This window comes from Centrocercus urophasianus, unplaced genomic scaffold (genome assembly GCF_019232065.1).
Source record: "Centrocercus urophasianus isolate 14NV4802_14NV808 unplaced genomic scaffold, USGS_Curo_1.0 seq_9, whole genome shotgun sequence".
In the NCBI taxonomy this organism is placed as follows: Eukaryota; Metazoa; Chordata; class Aves; order Galliformes; family Phasianidae; genus Centrocercus; species Centrocercus urophasianus.
Genome location: NW_024885532.1, coordinates 12,829,209 through 12,837,928, shown reverse-complemented (window position 1 = coordinate 12,837,928; position 8,720 = coordinate 12,829,209). Strand labels below are relative to the sequence as shown.

At 34.4% G+C, this 8,720-nt stretch overlaps 1 long non-coding RNA gene across 1 annotated transcript; it reads left to right on the top strand.

Annotated features, from left to right (window-relative positions):
* The first annotated feature begins 302 nt into the window (after positions 1-302).
* Positions 303-8,263, top strand: LOC122171623. The gene is made up of 3 exons (XR_006172036.1): positions 303-342; positions 5,813-5,885; positions 7,827-8,263. It is a non-coding gene; the product is annotated as an uncharacterized LOC122171623 (long non-coding RNA).
* Positions 8,264-8,720: the final 457 nt, after the last annotated feature.

Genomic DNA, 8,720 nt, shown 5'->3' with positions numbered 1-8,720 from the left:
ATGAGTGACATAATTAAAGATGCAAGTTAAACAAAAAATATGTATAGTCACAAATTCAAATATAACCATAATCAATGTTTCAGGACTGTACCAAAACATAAAACTATTTTTATACTGCCTGTATGAGAACTGCTGAATCATGGCCTGAACCTCTGATCGATCACCCGAGGCGAGCAATGAGTCAGCCATGGGAGCAAAGGTGAAGGCAAATCACCTGTGCTGCTGGAAGGGGTGGCACCTGGCTCCACCTCTCCTAGACCCATTTAAGAGCTGACTACCAGTAGGAATGAATCTTTTCTGGAGATCCCTCCTCTGGAGTTTTGCAGTGAGCCTGGGATGTGGGTAAGCCTTCTATCTATTCTCTTTTTGTTATTATAATGTGGTTTGTTAAACTCTCTTGTTTATTTTGTAATTATAGCATCATTATATTATTTGACTATACATTGCCTAATATTAAAAAGTATTGCTTTGAGATAGTGAACTTGAAAAGTATTCTTGGAATATTTTATAGGAATGATATTTCAATGGGATTTATATTTAATATTTAAATGTACATGTATATTTACCAGCTTTTAGTATTCCAAGACCTTGTTTTTTATGCCACTCAGGCTGGAAACAACAACTACAACCATGCAGGCTATGAACAAACAGAAAACAAGGAGTTAAACACCGCTGGAAAGTGAGAAGGAAAAAAATGTATTCAGACTATCTTAATTCTAAAAAAAACATTTCTCACAGTTTAAATAGTAAAATGACAGTTCAGAGTCTAAATGGATATGAATAGCAAAACACTTGAATCACAGATATACAAGTTATATGCAGTTTTATAAGTTGCATTAGTTCACTGTCCTGTAGGGTTGATAGTGGAGTCAGAAGGAAGTCGAAGTGGGCCAGTGAATTTCTTTTTGTTTTTTCCTCTCTTAATGTTAATTTCAATGTCTTATTTTACTTCATGTTATTCTTATGAGCTGCTGCATCTTTTTCCTTTTGATTTATGGTCACTTTTTGATAATTACTGTTGCTAGCATTTTTTTTCTGTTTCCAACTAAAGAGGTGCTGCTTAGAGTTTCTGGAGAATCTGAATTTCATCAAGCCCTGGGAACACAATATTTAACTCCATACAGTGACTTAGCTTATCATTCCTCCGATTTCAAAGAAATTTCCATATTTTGAATTCAGAATCTTCTTCTATCTCAAGCAAAATCATAGCCTTCTCAGTAGTCTTTAAAGACATCAAACTAATGGTTTTGTCTATCCAGTCTCTTAACTAAAATACGAACTACAACTTCAACACCCATACTTGCAGATTTTTAACTAGTAATTTCCCTCTGTAAATTATTCATTCTTCTGGATAGCCATTACCTATTTTTTCTTTCTTGAAGTCTATCCACTCATATATTCATATATTATGTGACACTCCTATGATGTTGTTAATGAAAATCAGGGAGATGTTCTAGACAAAAAGCTGTACATGGGGCAGAAAAAGTAATATGACATAGTCTACTTCTAATAGATGTTAATATTGTACATGTTAGTGCTTTAGCATTAATAAAAATATTGCATCATGAGCCTCTTATTAAAATTCTAAGTATTGGTAACATCTTCATTTGAAAGAAATCAATGGTCTTGCCAGTGATATCACTGAAAGTTGTTGTACTGTTCAAAGATACTGAGACCCTATCCTCAATATACAAATTTGAATTATTTCTTCTTTATATGGGTCCAATATATTAAAAAAAAAATCAATCTGTAATACATTTTTAAAGTTATTTGTAATTGCAGAATTCTTCTCATATCTCAAAATTTATTGTGACACAAGAATGAGAAATAAACTTGGTAAGACAACACTGCATATTTAAAATGCAAGCTGTAAAATGATAATGGACAAGCAACACCCTTTAGCTCCAGCTAACGTACGGTCCACATGTCATGTTATGTATTCTTTTTTTAAACTTGACTTTCACAGTTTGACACCAGCTTACCTGGATGTCAAATTAAATTAGATCAAATAAAAGAAATTTTCCTAAGTAATAATGAGTGGTTCTACTTTTCTACTGTCATTCTATATATATGTAAAATATCTAAGTATTTACAATCCAAAAAATTTACTGGCTTGCTTTCTTATTTTGTTGGTTAGTTGGTTTATTATGTCACAGCTGAAATTATGCAGAATTAATAGCAAGGCAAGTTGTGAATTTTTTCACATGCCTAGAACTGAAGAGCTGTAAGGATTTCAAGTTTGTAAGAAGGTACTTCAACAATATGTTGCAATGTGGAAAGTATTTTAACTAAAAAATGCGTTTTACTACCTATTAGTAATTTAACAAGAAATCTCAATATGGATTTTCATAGGAAGAATTTAAATGAATAAGTTTATAATCTGCAAGACACCTTATGCTTTAAGGATGAAAACAGAGGCATTTGAATTCACTCATGATGAAGTAATCTTCTCTCTGTCTGACAGTGAGTCATTTTCAGTTCAAGGCACAACTTGGAAGCTGGGAGCTAATAAGGAAAACTGGAAGTTTCTGTGAACAACTACTTTTCTGATCCGTAGTTTAAGAACACAGCAAGGGAAATGCACACAGCTGTGCTTCTTAAAAACTATAGAGTTTGTAATGTTCTAAACATGATATGTGCTTTTTCTGGGCATATGCATTCTATAGGAAATGATGTTAAAGCAGGATTCCTCCTTGTTAGCTCAGTGTCAGATTATCAGCTTAAGAAAGCCACAAAACTAAAAAATCTCATGTTCACTTTAAGAATACAGAATGCAATAGTAGTATGGCATGAACAAGTTACAGACAGAAATCACAGAATCATAGAATCCTATAATGGCCTGAGTTGAAAAGGATCTCAAAGATCATCTAATTTCAACTTCCTCCTGCAGGGTTGCCAAGCACTAGACCAGGCTGGCCAGAGACACAGTCATCTTAACATTTTGTTAATTGTTTGACTTAGGCAGAAAGCTTATATAAATAAGATATTCAAGGTCATTACTGTACACAAGGACATTCTTTTCAACAGTGATGTTGGATTATTAACATGTGTTTCTGAGTCCTCTAATATTGTGCAACAGGATAAACAAAATGCATGCAGAGTTACTGGGAATCTAAAAATTTCCTTTGCCTAAAAGAAATCAAATCTTGCATTCTACTGGAGCTCAGTATCTGAAGAAAATATATAAACTAGAATTGTTATATAGTTTATAGATTTGTGTTTCAGAGAGGGCAGAAATATACAAATGTATACATGGCATTTTTATAATTGAAAGTCTGTAAAACCTCATCTGTATCTATGAAAATAAAGGAAGGACAAATACCACAGAATTCCTTGGCACAATACTATTACTTCAGCAGTTTATATATTTTTAACAGTGGAATAATAACCATTGCAAATCCCTCAGGCAGTGTTTAGTTGTTTGTTTTTAATTTGTTTGTTCCTGTTTCAAAAGTCCTCAAGTATTCTTGATCTAAGTAATTTCATATTTTTGTCTAATAGAGCAGAACCGATGGAAATTCATAAATTTTATAAAAATTTTATTTGTGAAATATCCGTAAGAAGCACATACTAGAATGTGGGAGAATTGGTATTATACAGAAAATTATACAGAAAAATAAATGACCACAAAAAAAGAAATGGGGGGGGAAAAAAAATATACTGATCAGTGCAGAAATGACAGCCACTAATATGAAAGCTTTTGAAAGATGAATATTGAATGTACTGTAGCAGTCTTCAACACAAGCTGGGTGCCTCTATGGAAAATATGTTTGTCTAAATAAGTTATTGGATTCAAACAGGTGTAAGTCTTTTGATATATACAAAGTCAAAAAAGATGATCTAATAGACCCTCTGACCTCTATGAAGAAATAATTAAAAAAATTATGATTTTTTTTTTTTTAATGACCAAACTCAGTCATTTAAATGCAACAAATACTCTAAGAATAAAAAGAATACGCTTCAAGGTCTCATCTTCCCCTGTTTTATACAAATGCATGTATATTCTGAAGGCTAAATTCTCTATAGTTTGATAATTATGCCTGGGAAAATGTTGAATCTTTGTAGCTTTGTTCATGAGTCATAGAATTGCAAGGTTGAAAATGACCTGCAAGATCATCTAGTCCAACTGCCCTCTTGTTACCATTGCTATACAACCTATTAAACCATATCTCGAAGCTCCTCATCCAGGCACCTCTTGAACACTGCCAGGGATGGCCTCCACCACCTCCCTGGGCAGGCCACAGTAGTGCCTGACCACTCTCTGAGAAAGAAAGTTCTTCCTTATGTCTAACCTAAACCTCCTCTGCTACAACTTGTGGCCATTTCCTGAAAGACCAGAAAGTGTTATTTCATGTAAGTAAATGAATACAAATTCCCAAAGTATGTTTCTAATGATTCAGAAATACATGCATCTACTAACTTCTCAAATCTACCAAAATCTATTGCAATAAAGCATATTTTTGCAAAACAAGAAAACAAAGAAAAAACATACAATTAATTCACTGACAATAATGTAAGCAATGAGTTAAAGAAAATTTTATTCCCTTCAAAACTGTCATGTTTATAGCAGTAATCCAAATAATGTGGAGTGATATTGTTCTTTTTAATCAAATACTCTTTTCCTTTTTTTGAATCAAAACTGTTTCAAGGAAGTCTTACACTTATTGTCAAGATGAACAGAAGTATTTCTCTAAAATGTCTCTATTCATCATAATACATAGATTTTGATCTTGTAAAAGGAATTTGTAAACAAATGATCTTTCAGATGTGTCATTTCTTATTTTACAGTAGGTTATTTGCACATAGAATGCTCAGAAAAAATCTTCTTTTCAAGACACCATCCCAGAAATATAAATTTAAAAGCAGTTTTGAGGACAAGACGCTTCACTTTTACAGACAGTATTGTATCTTAACTTCGTTTCTCCTCATACTGCGATGGTCCTATGTGTTAACAGTAATTTTCAGAAATTTTGAGTATTTATCTAAAGCTTTACAGAAAGTATTTTGTAACATCCATTCAAGCATGTTTTTCTCATTCATCACGTGCATCACAGTAATCCTTTGCTGTGCAGAGTTCTTGGTTCCACTGTGTTGAATATTGAAGTTCTATTAGTCCTTTCTGTTTTCTGAATAAAATTACAAAGGCTCTTCTCTGAAAGTAACACATCCTATTTCAACATGCTGGCCCACAACATCAGAGATGGGTGTTGGTGGTATGGCAGTAGAGGTTGAACCTTCCTGCTAATATTCCCTTACGTTTTGATGTTGTGTGTCAGATGGTAGCAGAGGGACAGTCTGACAAAACGGCATCTGATGTGGAAGTGTACATGAAGCAAAGGTGTGTCATTGAATTCCTCCATGAGGACAAAAATGGCGTTCATTTGTTGATGCTTGCTGAAGATTTATGGAGACAAACAGTGGGTATGAACACAGTGAGGCAGTGGGTGATACGTTTCAGCAGTGATGACTAAGATGTGAAAGACAAGCCATGTTCTGGATGGCTAAGCACAACTGTCATACCATGAAATTATGAGGTCTTGTTTATCACTGTCAAAAATGCTTAGCTAATGGTAGTGGCTATGTTGAAATACATTGTTTTATAGCTGAGAATTTGCTCTATCAAACAGTATTGTTGTACTCTTTGTATCTGTTGTAATTTCCTTGGAAATAAATAGGAGGTATTATTTTTAGAGACCTACACACTAACAAAAAAGATAATACTGAAAGATAAAATACTTCACAGCACTGAAGTTTGTAATGGGAAAAATCTAAAATACAATCCCTTTATCTACTGATTGTGTTTACCTTTCAGTTCGGCAACATAAGCATAACTGCTAGGGCTTTCATTTGACTTTCAGCGTCTGATACAATATCTGGATAGAGTTGTAAGTACTGCACATCCATTTATTTGTTTTTCTTCTCTGGAAACTGAATTAATTTTCACTAACACTACTTTAGCAGACTGATCAGGTGAATAGTATTCCTCTTCAGTTCCTCTGTCTTGAAAATTTTGCTTAGCCTTTTCTACTGCTTGTATGAACTGACCTAATATTTGCTGAATTTCAACTGACAAACAAATAAAATGAACTTTGAAATGTAGAACATTTAGCAACGAAAGACTACTTATTGGGCAGAAGTTATTTAATACAATTGAAAAAGATGAGGATACAAAAATTGTGTTTATCTATTTCTGGTGTAGCTAAATGCTTTTTATTGTCTCTTATTCAAATGTTCTATTTGACTATATGCAGACAGCACATTACAAAAGTTTGTTATGTTATAGAATTGGAAACTGAAAGTAAAAGAAAACAAAATCTTTAAACTTCTTTTAAAGTTCCCATCTTGAGCTCAAGGGCATCCTGGGGTGATGACAAATCTGCTGCCACCAGTATAAATTATGACAACTATAAATTATATCACCTGGCTACACTTTTTTCACACATCTCATTGACTGCAGGTTCATTAGAGAATGTCAGTTTCACATGAATTTTACATGAGTGAATTCTCAGCTAGTTAATTACAACTTTAATCTAGATCTGTATATTCTTAAGCAACAAAGGAATGCTTTGCTCCAAACACTTTGAAACATAAAAGCAGCATCGTAAACTTATTACAGCTAGCAGTTCAGCTCAGCCTAATCAGCCTTTCAGGAAGATTACTAAGAGAGAAAGGTAAGATGACAGAAAGAAGCTTTCTGAGACCTATCTTCATGAATTACATTGCTCATTGAACAAAATCAAATATTCTGAATGAAATACTTGAAAAGTATAAATTCAGAAATTCCTGTATGTCTGAAGTCAGAGTTAGGAAAATTTTGCTTCCTCAGAATTGTTGCCAGCACAGATTATGAAAAAACAGAAGTGAAGATGTTCCTATGTGAAATGGCTTTATCAGTTAGAGGACAAAGATGTCATCAGAATTTGTAAATACAAATAAGAATGGAACGATGCAAAGGTTTTTCTTCTGTTTTGAAATCAGTCAGATTTAGATAACTGAAATTTAAAAATGCTTATTTTGAAAACACATGTACGTGTATCTGGGACTGCCCTTTCCCAAGTGCAACACCTTGCACTTGGCCTTCTGAATCTCATTAGCTTCATGTGGACCCACTTCTCGAGGTCCCCTTGGATGGCATTCCTTCCATTGTATTGGCATAAGAAATCAAACTCTATAACCACAAAGTAGTTATAAAGCAGGTACGGTTTATTCAATGTTGTGCAGATACCAGGTGCAAGGGGGATAGAGCTGCTTAGCTTGCACACCATCAGGAAAAATCATACTACAGATATACAAATACATAATCAATAGTTTTCCCTGAATTTGGTTACATATTCATTACACCCCCGAGAGTTAATTAGCATGCAGACCCTCCCCTCTTGCATGTGCGTAGTGGGTCATGGGATGAAGATTTGTCATCTTCCTCACAAAGGCTTCTGACCTTTTTTGATGTAAACTTCTGACCTTTTAGGGTAGCATACCCCCCCCAGACCAATTTCAAACTTCTTGCCCTGTGGACATCTGATCACCTCCCTGCCAAATTTCCTAGAGCTGCTCTCAAGCCCTTATCTTTATGGCCTTCATCCCCCTCACTATCCCAGACCCGATGTCTGTCATCCCTTATTTTCTAACAAGCTCTACATTCTCGCTTCTATAAGCGATCTCTAACTATTCCCCTTCACCCCCCCTCCCCCTTATTCTCAGTCACTGTGAAGCCTTCTTGCCTTTTTACTTTCATTTATGGGGCCATCTCACCTTTCAGTATCAACTGCAACACACATCTTCGTATCATCATAAACTTGCTGAGGGTGTCCTCAATCTCTGTCTAGGTTACTGTTGAAGATGTTGAAGAGCACTGGGCCCAAGATGGACCACTGGTGGATACCATTTTTCACCAGCCTCAACCTGGACACAGGTTGGCTGACTACAACACTGGCTGCAACAATTCAATCAATGCATTACCTACTGTATACGCCACTCTTTTAAATTCATATATTTCCAATTTAGATATAAAAGTTATTGAATCAGATTAAAAGAAAATGCTGGTTTTTGTTTTTGTTGTTGTTTTTGTTGGTTTTTTTTCCTTAGAACAAAAACTCCAGCTCGCATAACTCTTGCAATCTGCCTATCGCACATTAATCTCTGTAATTCACTTATGGATCCTTTGAAAGCTAACACAATACTCATATGTAATGGTGTACTAATATACATTACAAAGTGTATGTACTGCTTAGAAATAAATAATAATAAAAAAACAGCATCAAAATCCACTCTTAAGAATATTTACCATGCACCTTGTTTGGAAGGCGAAAAAAATGAACTAAAGAAGAAACAACCTATTTGATGTTTTTCAGTCTGTTTAGTATGGAAATTAATCACTAGCAAGAATGAAGGCACATCTGAGTCAGAGGAACAAAAAGCAAAAGCCAAAAAAAACACAAAACCATATATAATGTTGAAAACTTCATTACAAGTCAAGTCATTCTTACTGTTCCTAAATCAAACCTAAAAAAAGTGAACAGGAAATATTAATTTGCTAATCTCAACAATAAGACTGAAACAGTGAATGTTCTGATTACATTGCTTTGGTAAATTAATTCAGTGTTACCTCTGGCTTAAAGAATCATAGAATGCCCTGGATTGAAAAAGACCTCAATGATCATCTAGCTTCAACTTCCCCACCATGGGGAGCCACTTGATTGGAGTGTCCGGAGCCACATCCA